The sequence below is a fragment of the Ambystoma mexicanum genome, chromosome 5q, assembly GCF_040938575.1.
Source record: "Ambystoma mexicanum isolate Mex_15411 chromosome 5q, UKY_AmexF1_1, whole genome shotgun sequence".
Taxonomy (NCBI): Eukaryota; Metazoa; Chordata; class Amphibia; order Caudata; family Ambystomatidae; genus Ambystoma; species Ambystoma mexicanum.
Window position 1 is genome coordinate 637215657 of NC_090933.1, and position 14026 is coordinate 637229682.

Genomic DNA, 14026 nt, shown 5'->3' on the forward strand with positions numbered 1-14026 from the left:
CAGTTAGGGTGTTAGGTAGAGTGTGTGGGTGCATTATCCCTTGGTATGCGTCTGTTCCTGGGTGTGGAGGTCTGAGCTTCTTCCCTTTCATTCATTCTGTTTTGGATGTTCTTTGTACGTCAGTCTTTCCCGGTGCAGGGCATTTTGTGATGGGGTCTTATCTGAGGGCGGCTGTAACCCAGGGGGGATGGGGCTGTCACAGGGTCTGGTTTTCCTGGGGTTGGCCCCGGTTGGCAGTAACTAACCCTGGGAGTCAAGGACAAATCTCTCTGACTAAGGCTAACCCTCTCAGTTGGGTACTCACCCTGGTGGTTTGGGGACCAGCTTTGCCGGTCGTGGACTAAATTCGAGTGCTTAGTTGTAGTGGGTTCAAATTAGTGAGAGCCTCCTTGTGGAGATCTGTGGTGGTCTGCGGTTAAGTCTTTCCTTGTGTCATGATCTCTGCTTCCAAAAGGTCAGGGTTTTCCCAACTCCCTTGGAAGCAGATCCATAACCCAGGTTCCGAGTGCCAACCAGTCCCAATTGGGACCTTTTGGACCCAGTCCTGGCGCCAGTGGCACCAGGCTCATAAATATGCCCAGTCCCAGCGCTGGAAGCGCCGGGCTCATAATGCTTGGGTGGACTTACCTGCAGCAGACCATGCTGCTTACTTGCCTGCCAGTTGAGCCTCTGATCCTCTTCTGTTTGGAACTACTTTTCCTGTTGGGTGGGGCAGGAGCCACTCCCTAGATTCAGAACACTGGAACTCTTCTGGAAAGCAGGAACTCTTTTCTTACCTAGGCGTGGCTGTGGAAGGAGACACCTAAGCACTACAGGAGGCTATTTAAACCACACCCGATGGATGAATCTTGCTTTGCGTTATTCTGCATCCTCTGCAGCAGAACGCTCATCGTGTCTTCTGCATCTGATCCTGGGCCTAAGGAAAAAAGCTTACCATCCTGAATCCAGTCTTCAGCAACACCTATAAAGACAAGAAAGAACAGGTTAGCATTACGGTCTTCAGTGACAGCTCTTCACTTACCTGGTCCATCGGCTGTCACCAACGCCTCGCGATGCATTCCGGCATCTGAAAGACAAAGGCTTACCTACTCTTCGTGCGCTCCGGAGGTCTTCACACTGCATTCCGGCATCTGAAAGACAAAAGCTTACCAACTCTTCGCACGCTCCGGAGGCCTTCGGCGCTGCATCCCGCATCTGAAAGACAAAACAAGGTGCGTTTAAAGACATTGGGGAACTTTAATACTCACGTGCCATTACTCCTTTCCACATTTAACCCAGTGGGTATTCCGGCACCCTGCAGCCGCTCCGAACTTGTACCTGCAAAATAAAAAGACAGTTAGAGCGCAACGTGAAGCAGGCAAGAAGCGCTTACTTACGTGCTTCCAGGCGCTTCTATTCATCACACGGGCTCCATCTTCAACTCACTTCAGCCCGTCATCCGCCATCGCCAGAACCCTGCAAAACAAGAAACATCATTACTAAAGACTTTAAAGACATTAGAATTACTCGAAACTTACCGTTCGTGCAGTAAACGACGGACAGCAGTCCTCTGAAGTCAAGAGACCTGCTCCCCTTATCCAGTGAAGAAACTGGTTACAGCACCCTGCCCCGAGGCAGATGGAGAGCACGGCGTTCACTTACCTAAGGTGAGAGCGTTAACCTTTGGGGTTCTACAGGAGAAGAGAAAGGGAAGAAGAGAGAGACATTCAATAACCCAGTTCCTTAATCCCATATTTTCTATCTGCAGACATCTTACCCTTCAAGTCAGACATACAGTGCACAGAGGTCCAGCCCAAAGAGCCAGCCGTGTGTTACACATCACCTTTGAAGATACGGTATACGCCCAGTCAAGACCGGCGCCTCTACGGGAATCAGGTGAGCGTTACAGAACGCAAAGCCTACCACAAAACTCCCGTCCAGGCGCTATGGAAACCTCGGATACCGACCAGCTAGCCCAGTTACTTGGGGAACTAAGGGCAGAAGTGCATGCAGCCCGTCAGGAAACAAACGCTCTAAGAAGGGAACTGATTATTTCCAAGGAGCGAACAGATGATCTCGCTAGACAATTGCTACAGTCACAACCCGGCAGACCCCGTTACCCGCATCTGGGGGAAATCTTCCTTCTACATCCTTTATGAATCCAGTGCAGTTCAACCTACCTGGGAATGTACCTCTGGCTCCGCCCGAACGATTTTCTGGTGACCCAAAGAGGTTTGCAGTATTTTTCAATCAGTGCCGGTTGCATTTCTTATGCCGGCCAGCAGGCTTTCCAACTGATCAAGCTAAAGTAGCTTTCGTGCTTTCGTACCTTAGTGGCAATGCGGCAGACTGGTCGATCCCTCTAGTAAATCAAGATGATCCGGTCCTCCATGATTTTCAAGCTTTTCAGCTCAGTATGGAAAAACTGTTCGCAAGACATTCACAGGGGCAGGCCTTGGACAATGAGCTTCTTTCGTTGCGACAAGGTAATCAAGACCTTTTGGCTTATATTGCGTCTTTCAACAGACTGATAGTGGAAACTCAATGGCCTGAGGACAAAAGGATTACGCTGTTTTATAGAGGTCTACGTGGAGAGCTTAAAGATGTGTTAGCCCAAGTAGTGAATCCCCCACAAGATTGTTCGGACTATATAGACTTAGTCGTTCAAATAGATCACAGACTGCAGAACAGGAAGGCCGATCGTTCCAAGTTTGATGCTCGAGTATTTTCCAAACCGCCAACTCCTTCCAAAGGAGTAGACTCCGGGGAACCCATGCAAATAGGGGGTCTGAAAGGTCCTCTAACACAAAAGGAGCGGGAAAGGAGAAAACAGTTGCAATTATGCCTCTATTGCGGAAACTCAGGGCACTTTCTTCGAGACTGTCCGGTGAAACCTGCCAAGAAGGCAGTAGGAGCTGCAGTTACCAAAGTTACAAACTCTGAGCAGGGAAACGACCTCGCCCGACAAGAATAGAGGTCCTCTTGCCGAACGTGAAAACCAGTTCCGTGACCTCGCATTTCGTGATACCTATGGTCCTCATTAGCCCTGATAATCCGGATCGATTACATGCAATTGAAGCTTACGTCGACAGCGGTGCCATCGGCAATTATGTGGATCATGAAATGGTTTTGAGGATGAATCTAACTCTTTGTCCCAAGGCTGTAAAGGACGTCATTACTACGGTGGATGGTACGGAGGTATCCTCTGGGCCAGTAACGCATACCACTCAAGAGGTGACGCTAGTAAGTCAAGATGGACACCATGGGAAGATCGTGTTCGATGTGATCAAGGCCCCTCAGTTTCAGATTATTCTAGGAATACCTTGGTTAGAGAAACACAATCCTCTGATCGATTGGCGAGCAAGAACGGTCCAGTTTCCAGAATGTGTCTCTACTTGTCACCCTCCACCTGGTGTTGCACTGGCAGCAATTTCTTCAGAGACTCCCCAGTTACCTCCCGAATACCTAGAATACCAAGATGTTTTCCGGAAGGATCAGGCTAACTCTCTACCTCCTCATAGGTCTTATGACTGCCAGATAGACCTGATACCTGGATCTACTCCTCCTTGTAGTAGAATTTATGCCCTCACCGAGCCTGAGAACCTTCACCTTCGACAATACCTGGATCAATACCTGGCAAATGGGTTTATTCGTCCTTCCAAGTCCCCTGCTTCTTCAGCTTTGTTCTTCGTTCCAAAAAAGGAAGGGGACCTTAGAACTTGTATAGATTATCGCTCCCTGAACCAGATCACCGTTAAGAATAGATATCCGTTACCTTTGATCCCCGAACTCCTGGACCAAGTCAGAAAAGCATGCATATATACAAAGCTGGATCTTAAAGGAGCTTACCACTTGGTACGAGTAAAAGAGGGCGATGAATGGAAGACGGCTTTCCGCACCAAGTATGGGCTATTTGAATATCAGGTCATGCCCTTCGGACTTTGCAATGCCCCGGCCGCCTTTCAATATTTTATGAACGATGACCTCAGAGAGCTCATAGATGTGTGTGTTGTTGTTCACATTGACGACATCCTCGTTTATTCTTCATCGGAATCTGAACATCGGAAACACGTGAAAATGGTCCTCGAAAGATTGCGTCAACACAAACTTTTTGCTAAGTTGGAAAAATGTGTTTTCAACGTGACCGAAGTTGAATTCTTGGGATTCATATTATCACCTGGCGGAGTGCGTATGGATTCAAAGAAGGTCGATGCAGTTCTCAAATGGCCATCACCATCCTCCGTAAAAGGTGTGCAAAGCATGTTAGGCTTCGCTAACTTTTACCGCAGGTTTATCCCCGAATTCTCTCGAATAGTCCAGCCCATCACTGCCTTGTTAAAGAAAAACAAACGTTTTGAATGGTCTACCGAGGCGGAACAAGCTTTCCAGGATTTGAAGACTAAATTTATCTCTGCACCAATCTTAAAACACCCTCGCCCCGAACTCCCCTACATCGTGGAAACTGATGCTTCAAGCCTTGCCATGGGGGCAGTTCTATCACAAAAGGACCCGGTAACCAATCAGTTGCATCCCGTGGCATTTTGGTCCCGCAAATTCTCGCCTCCTGAAATCAATTACACGATTACTGACAAGGAACTTCTGGCTATCAAGTCTGCCTTTAAGGCTTGGCGGCATTATCTGCTGGGGGCCCGACACACCGTTACTGTCATTACGGATCACCGAAACCTGCAATATTTGAAAACCGCAAAAGCCCAATCCTCTAGACAACTCCGTTGGGCATTATTCTTTGCCGAGTTTGAATTCATAATTACCTATCGACCTGGTACAAGGAACGGTAAAGCTGATGCCCTTTCTCGGATGGGAGTGGAAGAACACTTGATCAACCCTAAACCTGTACCAATCATTCCCGAACAAAGAATTCTGGGTGTAATCGCCACAGAATCCATAGAGGAAGTTAAGGATAAAGCCAGGCAACTTGTAACTCCAGCAGACATACAGAATTGGCATCTGCAGGGAAAGGACTTTGCAGTAAAGGACAACTTATTGTATTTCCAAGAACGATTATACCTACCCAGCACAGATTTACAGAAAAAAGTAATCTCTTGTTATCACGATTCTTTAATGGAAGGACATCCCGGTATGGCCAAGACCTCAGAAAAGATCAAGCGCTACTTCTGGTGGCCGTCTTGGAAAAAAGATATCAGAGACTTTATAATGTCCTGTGGAGTATGCGCCCAAAACAAGAGTCTAAAGGAAAGACCAGCAGGCCTCTTACGCCCTATTGACATCCCACCTCGCCCTTGGCATACGCTTTCTATGGACTTCATCACCGATCTACCTCCATGCTCCGGATACAATACGATTCTAGTAATCGTGGACTTATTCTCCAAGATGGCGCATTTCATTCCGCTCAAAGGCTTGCCAACAGCAGCAACTCTGGCCCGAGAATTTCTCGAAAACATCGTCCGACTGCACGGTTTTCCTTCGGTTCTAATTTCGGATCGAGGTAGTCAATTTATTTCTCATTTTTGGCGAAGTTGCTGTCGGTCGGCTCAAATTGATGTGAGACTATCGACCAGTCACCACCCTCAGACCGACGGACAAACCGAGAGGACCAATCAAACTCTGGAACAGTATTTACGCTGCATGCTGCAACAAACTGAAAAAACTTGGAAAGACATCCTTTGGATAGCCGAATATGCCTACAATAACTCTGTCCATTCGGGAACTGGGAAAACCCCGTTTTTTCTTTTGTACGGCAGTCACCCTCGAACCTCGGAGTTGGATCCCCTCCAAGATCTTGAAACACCAGCAGTAGACTATCTGCATTCTACAATCACCCAAGCCTTTAAGGAAGCTGTTTCTCACCTTCAAAGGGCTAAAGAACAATACAAGAAAGGAGCAGATCAACATCGGAAGGAAGCCCCTCAATATCAAGTAGGGGATCAAGTCTGGTTATCCACCAAATATCTACCTCTAAAAGGGCCACGCACATTCAACCCAAGATACCTTGGTCCCTATTCCATCACTACCATAGTAAACCCAGTAGCGGTCAAGTTGGACTTGCCCCCGCACATGAAGATACATTCGGTCTTCCACGTCTCTCTATTAAAACCCGTGCAACCTCAAACCCGACTAACTAAATCTCCAAAACCTATCCTAGTTGATGGAGAACTCGAGTTTGAAGTCAAAAGCATTCTGGACTCCAAGATCTCCAAATCTAAACTATTTTACCTAATTGACTGGAAAGGCTACGGCCCCCAAGAGAGATCCTGGGAACCTGCTGAATATGTCCACGCTCCTCGCCTAATCAAAAGATTTCACCGAACGTTTCCTGACAAGCCAAAACCCCCGGAGAAGCCCGATTTGGGAGGGGCCTTGAGGGGGGATACTGTCATGATCTCTGCTTCCAAAAGGTCAGGGTTTTCCCAACTCCCTTGGAAGCAGATCCATAACCCAGGTTCCGAGTGCCAACCAGTCCCAATTGGGACCTTTTGGACCCAGTCCTGGCGCCAGTGGCACCAGGCTCATAAATATGCCCAGTCCCAGCGCTGGAAGCGCCGGGCTCATAATGCTTGGGTGGACTTACCTGCAGCAGACCATGCTGCTTACTTGCCTGCCAGTTGAGCCTCTGATCCTCTTCTGTTTGGAACTACTTTTCCTGTTGGGTGGGGCAGGAGCCACTCCCTAGATTCAGAACACTGGAACTCTTCTGGAAAGCAGGAACTCTTTTCTTACCTAGGCGTGGCTGTGGAAGGAGACACCTAAGCACTACAGAAGGCTATTTAAACCACACCCGATGGATGAATCTTGCTTTGCGTTATTCTGCATCCTCTGCAGCAGAACGCTCATCGTGTCTTCTGCATCTGATCCTGGGCCTAAGGAAAAAAGCTTACCATCCTGAATCCAGTCTTCAGCAACACCTATAAAGACAAGAAAGAACAAGTTAGCATTACGGTCTTCAGTGACAGCTCTTCACTTACCTGGTCCATCGGCTGTCACCAACGCCTCGCGCTGCATTCCGGCATCTGAAAGACAAAGGCTTACCTACTCTTCGTGCGCTCCGGAGGTTTTCACACTGCATTCCGGCATCTGAAAGACAAAAGCTTACCAACTCTTCGCACGCTCCGGAGGCCTTCGGCGCTGCATCCCGCATCTGAAAGACAAAACAAGGTGCGTTTAAAGACATTGGGGAACTTTAATACTCACGTGCCATTACTCCTTTCCACATCTAACCCAGTGAGTATTCCGGCACCCTGCAGCCGCTCCGAACTTGTACCTGCAAAATAAAAAGACAGTTAGAGCGCATCGTGAAGCAGGCAACAAGCGCTTACTTACGTGCTTCCAGGCGCTTCTATTCATCACACGGGCTCCATCTTCAACTCACTTCAGCCCGTCATCCGCCATTGCCAGAACCCTGCAAAACAAGAAACATCATTACTAAAGACTTTAAAGACATTAGAATTACTCGAAACTTACCGTTCGTGCAGTAAACGACGGACAGCAGTCCTCTGAAGTCAAGAGGCCTGCTCCCCTTATCCAGTGAAGAAACTGGTTACAGCACCCTGCCCCGAGGCAGATGGAGAGCACGGCGTTCACTTACCTAAGGTGAGAGCGTTAACCTTTGGGGTTCTACAGGAGAAGAGAAAGGGAAGAAGAGAGAGACATTCAATAACCCAGTTCCTTAATCCCATATTTTCTATCTGCAGACATCTTACCCTTCAAGTCAGACATACAGTGCACAGAGGTCCAGCCCAAAGAGCCACCCGTGTGTTACACATCACCTTTGAAGATACGGTATACGCCCAGTCAAGACCGGCGCCTCTACGGGAATCAGGTGAGCGTTACACCTTGTGGGATCCTGTCGTTTTCTTGTGGTAATTGAATATAGTTTTGTCGGGCTCACAATGGTGTTAGCCTTCTTCTGGTGATCTGTGGTGCGCTGTGTTTATATCTTTCCTTTTGAGGTCATGCGTGGCTGTCTGTTCTTGTTGGTTCCTGCAGTTTTGTAGTTGTATTTGTATTGGGTTCACAGTCAGTTGTGAGAGCCTCCTTGTGACACCTTTCAGTTAGATCTTCTCTTGTGTGGACCTGCAGTTTTGTTGTAGTAGCTGTATCAGGTTAACAGTTGCGAAAACCTCCCTGTGATGCCCTTCGGTTTGATCATCTCTTGTGTGGACCTGCGCTTTTGTTGTTGTAGTTGTTGTATCAGGTTCACAGTTGCAAAAGCCTCCGTGTGATGCCCTTTGGTATGATCTTCTCCTGTGGGGTTTTGTATTGTTGTCTCCCTCTGTGGGCTCACGCATTTGAATTGGCTTTAACAGTGGTCAATGCCTCCTTTAACAGTGGTCAATGCCTCCTTGCATTGACCTGTGGTTAGGTCTTCCCTTGTGGGGTCCTGAGTGGCTGTCTCTCCTTGTGGGGTACTGTGGCTTTTTAATTTTATCTGGTTCACATAGGCGGTGGCCTTCCTGTGGTGACGTGTGGTGGTTTTGTAGTCTTATCGGGTTCACATTGGTGAATAGGCAGACCTGTGGTGGGTTGTGGTTAGGTCTTTCCCTTGGGAGCCTTGTATATTTGTTTCCCTTTGTGGGCCCTTGCAGTTTTGTATTTGTATAGTGATCAAGGGGGACAATAGCCTCCCAGTGGTGTTCTGTGGTTAACGCACATGAATTCAACAGTAGCTATACCCAGGTACTTCTCATAGATTCTACAGTGGCTATACGTTCTTCTAGATTTAACAATTGCTATACTCTGTGAGTTCTCCTAGATTCAACAGTAGTTTTACTCCAAGAGTTCTCCCAGGTTCAACAATGGCTATACTCTGGAACTTCTCCTAAATTCAACAATGGCTATACTATGAGAAATCTCCTAGGGTCAACAGTGTTTATACTTTGAAATTTCACCTAATTTCAACAGTGGCTATAATCTGACAGTTCTTCTGTATACCAGAGCAGTTGTATTGTAAATGTCCCATTATTCAACAGTGGCTGTACTCTCAAACTTCTCCCATATTCAACAGTGGCTATACTCTGAAACTTCTGCTAGATTTAACAGTGGCTATACTCTAACAATACTCCTAAATTCAGCAGTGGCTACACTCTAACAATTATTCTAGCTTCAACAGTGGTTATATTGTAATACAACCAAAGAGTAGCACAATTTAAAACAATGCCAGGAGTCAATACAGTAACAAAACCATAGAGCGTAGCAGGTTCAACACGATGGCAGATTCAGATGGTAAGAATGTAATATAATGTGAAAGTGGGGCGTTTTCGGGAGTCAGTGATGGCTGAGCTCCCTATTCTTGTCACCTTACCTGGTTGTAGTAGTAGGATGCTTTGTCAGGCTCCTAGCGCAAGCAGGTGCCAACACGCAGTGGGAGCTACCTCGGGAGCTGCCCTTTGCCTTTGTCCCTTCGATGGCTGCCCTTGCAAGGCTGCCCTGGGAGGGACGCTAACATGGGGCTGTTCCGATCATGTGGGACCATTGGGAAGGCCAATCACCCTCTTGTGTTGGTACACGTGAGATTAGATGACCATGTGTGCAGGGATACGCTCTCTGCAGCACACATGCTGTTCTGGTCATTTGGGGCCTAGGGAAAGGCCAATCAAAGCCTGAGAACAGACAGGGGGACCTGCAGGAGGTAGGAAGAACATGGATGGGCATGGGGAGTGGAGAAGGGAGAGAAAGGAAAATGGGCCTGGTGTTGGAGAAAAACTGTGAAAAGGACGAATTCAATCAGCGCTTACCTGATAGGGGTGTGCTCACCCTCGTGTGCTGGTACAAGTGGGATTAGATGACCATGTGCACGGGGATAAGCCCTCTGCAGCACTCATGCTGTTCCGGTCACATGGGGCGCTGGGGAACGCCAATCATGACCTGAGGCCGGGCAGGGGTAGTGGGAGGAGGCGGGAAGAGTGAGGATGGGCGTGGAGATTGGAGAAGGGAGAGAAAGGAAAACGGGCCTGCTGAAGGGCAAAAAACTGTGAAAAAGCCAAATTCAATTAGCGCTTACACGGCAGGTGTGTGCTGAACCTCATGTGCTGGTACAAGTGAGTTGTGGGGTGCAGCTCTTTTGAGACACCTTCCGACATCTGAGACCGATGTAATTATTCAGTCAGCTCTTGAGGAGAGGCCCATTTATAAGAATATGAAAGACATCCTCCTCAGGAAGTTCTGCAAGAACCCCAAGCAGTACCTCAAGAGCTTTAGATAGCTCACCAAAAAAGGAGGTCAAACCTTTGAGGCCTTTGTGCGTCAATCTTTGAAATATCTAAATGGTTGGGTTGGGCCTAACAAAATGATCACATTTGAGGGTATGTTCAATCTGATTGCATGTGAGAATATCATAAATGAAAATATCACAGACCCAAGGGAGCTTGCAAAGGCTCCTGACAGATATGTGAGTACACACATCCAAAAGAAGGCTGCATCTAAGTCAGTTGACAAAGCCAGTGATAAAAGTAAACCAAAGGTGCGCACATGCACAAGCTCTCACCCTCCAGCCCGAAACAGGCTCTAAAAGCACAGCAGGAAATCCAGGACACCTATTGCCTCTGCTCCTACAGGAGAGAGGAGTTAGCCAAACCCCGCCCCATCCCTCCATGCCCCAGCACTGGGGTGGCCACATTCACAGCCCAGCTCCAAGAGGCTGCTTTCTATGTGGAGACAGAACACATAGGAGAGGTGATCCAGCTTGCAAAGGTACCCGAGAAGGTGCTTGTTAGTGCTACTACCATGGAAGAGGAAGCAGAAGTCAGTGTTGGCATTGAAAACAATGAATTCCCACTAGGCCAGGGAATAGCCAAATATACCATGATAAGGCTAAGTGGCCATGGTACTGGGTCTCCAATAGAGGCCCTGGTGCCCCCTGACACAACAATGTTTTTGAACAGTGTATTCATAAATGGATACAGAGCCCCCTCACTTTGTGATACTGCTGTGAGTATAAACACCATTTGACAACAGTTGGTGCGAGAGGATCAGATCCTTCTTTGCCCCTCAAAGCTAGCTAAGGGATTTGATGGCCTCACCCAATGCCAATTGTCTATCATAAAGTCTAGCCAGAAGGGTGAGAACTCCCAGATGTGCATTGCTGTCAAGGACTCAATCCCAAGGGACTGTCTCTTGGAGAATGACAAACCTGTTGCCAAATGTATTGCCGCAATCACAAGATCTAAGGCCAAAGAAGCAGCATGGCTTGAATCCCTTATGGCCATGGGCCCAGGGCCACTTCCTGTTGTGGATGGCTCGAGGCTGGTTCTGCCGGCACTCCCATGTCCAGATCTAGAGTCCACAGAGATGCCTGGCCCTGCCGGAGAGGACGTGGTGGCCACTTAGGATCCTACTGTGGTGGCTCCAGAGTCAGTGACCCCATGGTTGCCTACTGGTGTAGAACCACCACTTGGGGTGCAGTACAAGATAGCAGTAGACCTCAAGGGCCTGTCAGAACCAGACACCTTGTGCCCAGCTGGTGGTTTTAGCCAGATGACTTTTGCAAAGGAGAGTATGCCTGTCTAACTCTGGCAGATCTGCATAAGCAGGCAGAGAAACAAGCTCAGGAAGAAGCATCTGGAATCTTCAAGATGTACTGGGAGAATGGCCTCCTGAACACAGGACTCAAGAATCATGTGGTAGGGACTGACAGGAGGTTGGTAGTGTCCCAGTGCCACAGGAGGTTTCTACTGGACTTGACTCATTTCATTCTGTTGGCAGGTCACTTAGGAGTGGCCAAAACAGCTGATAGGCTTTCTGCCCATTTTTACTAGCCCAAGATAGGTGCAAAAATAAAGGAATTTGTTTAGGTCCTGTCCAACTTGCCAAGCAACCGTTAAGTCTGGTTGGGCTACAAAGGCCTACCGAGAGAATAAGTATGGACATTGTGGGTCCTTTGGATCCTATGACGACCTCAGGGAACCCTTTTATTTTTGTTGTAGTAAACCATGCCACATGGTTTCCAGGGTCTGGACCCTTGAGAAACATTGAAGCCCCAGTGGTGGTGAAGGCTTTGATAGGGATATTCTCTCATGTTGGGTTCCCCAAAGAAGTAATTTCTGACAGGGGAACCCACTTCTTTATGCTTATCTGAAGGCCATGTGGGATGAAAGTGGAGTTACTTATAAGTTCTCTAGAGCCTTTTACCCACAGACAAATGGGCTTGTTGAGCAGTTCAACAAGAGCCTAAAGGGCATGATAGGTGGCTTGAAGAACACCTGCCATGCCTTATGCTTGCCTACTGGGAGGTGCCACAGAGCGGTGCAGGATTTAGTCCCTTGGAGCTTCTGTTTGGCCACCTGGTTAGGGGTCCACTAAGGTTGGTGCGGGAAGGATGGGAGGGCAATCCTCAAACTCTTTCCCAGGACATAGTGGATTATGTACTTGGCCAGAGGTCGAAAATGGAGCTCATGAAGCACTGGCATAACCAGATGTCTACAGTGAGAGAGTTCACTCCAGGACAGATGGTCTGGATTCTGGAACCTGTCAAACCCAGCACCCTTCATGGCAAGTGCACCGGGCCCTATGAGGGACTAGAAGAGATCAGCAAAGTTAACTACCTCATTGGTACAAAGGTCACAAGGCAGGCACACAGGGTCTTTCATGTTGACCAGCGGAAGCAACACTACAGCTGGGATGACTTGGTGACAGATGATGAGACTAAGGAGGAGACAGGTCTCCTCCCAGACTTGTTGCATGCCGAATCCACCGATGGGTCATTGGAGGGAATCCAGATCTCTGCAGACCTAAGTAAATAGCAATTGCGAGACTGCCAGCAGCTGCTGAGTCAGTATGCACACCTGTTCTCACTGACTCCAGGGAAAATTGATTGATGTATCCATGACATTGACACGGGGGGACAGAAAGCCAGTCCGGAGCGGAATTCACCCGATGTCTGACAAGGTGAAGGACACCATCAAGGAGGCGGTCTCTAAGATGTTAACTTTAGGGATGATTGAGCCTTCCCACAAACTATGTGTAAACCCTGTGGTAGTGGTTCCTAAAATGTCCAGTAGTGGGAAGACAGAAGTCTCCTTTGTGTGGACTACAGAGGGCTCAATTCTGTCATGAAGACAGATGTACATCCCATACCTAGGATAGACAAGCTCATTGACCATTTAGGAGCTTCCACGTTTATGAGTACCTTTGACTTCACTGCAGGGAACGGGCAGGTTGGCCAAACTGACAAAGCAAAAGCGAGGCCAGCATTTTCTACTACAGAATGCCACTACCAGTTTACTGCTATGCGTTTTGGGCTATAAAATACACCTGCCACCTTTAAGAGGATGATGAATCAGGTCCTAGCTGGGTTAGAGGAGTTCAGGGTTTCCTATTTAGATGATGTTGCTATCTTCAGCCATACCTGGGAAGACGATCTATCCCACCTGAAACAGATGCTTCAATCCATGAAGAAGGGAGTCTTGACTATCAAGGCATCCGAGTGCCAGATAACACAGCCTACTGTTACTTACTTAGGACACCAATTGGGTGTCAGTAAGAAACAACCTCTCCATGCCAAAGTCCTGGCAGTGATGGCTTGGGATATCCCCACTATCCAGACTCAGGTGAGGGCCTTTTTGGGGATCCCCAGATACTACACACCATTCATTAAGAGGTGTGCGACTCTTGCTCTTCCCCTGAATGATGTTACCTCTAAGAAGATACTAAAGGAAAGTCACCTGGACCTCTGCCTGGCAAGATTCCTTCCAGAGTTGGAAGCACTGCTTGTGCAAGGCCCCATTTCTGAAGTTCAGGTATCTTGGGGGCAGGAGTTCATCATACAAACCGATGCGTGTGATTTTTGAATTGGTGAAGTGTTAGCGCAGTCAAACACTGAGGGGATAGAGCAACCTTGTGCGTACCTTAGTAGATGCTTGACGCCCGAGAGTGCTACTGGGCCACGATTGATAAAGAGGCTTTTGCGGGCGATATGCAAGCTGAAACCATACATTTTTGGGTCTCCCTTAACCATCCAAACGACCACAGACCTCTTAGATAGCTTATGGCCATGCAGGGAGAGAACCCTAAGTTGTTACGTTGGACCATATCCATGCAGGGATTGGACCTGGACATCCAACACAAACCCAGT

General features: G+C 48.1%; 1 pseudogene; it reads left to right on the plus strand.

The window, feature by feature from the left end:
• The first annotated feature begins 13223 nt into the window (after positions 1-13223).
• Positions 13224-14026, plus strand: part of LOC138498296 (RNA demethylase ALKBH5-like) — a 68238-nt pseudogene continuing 67435 nt past the window's right edge.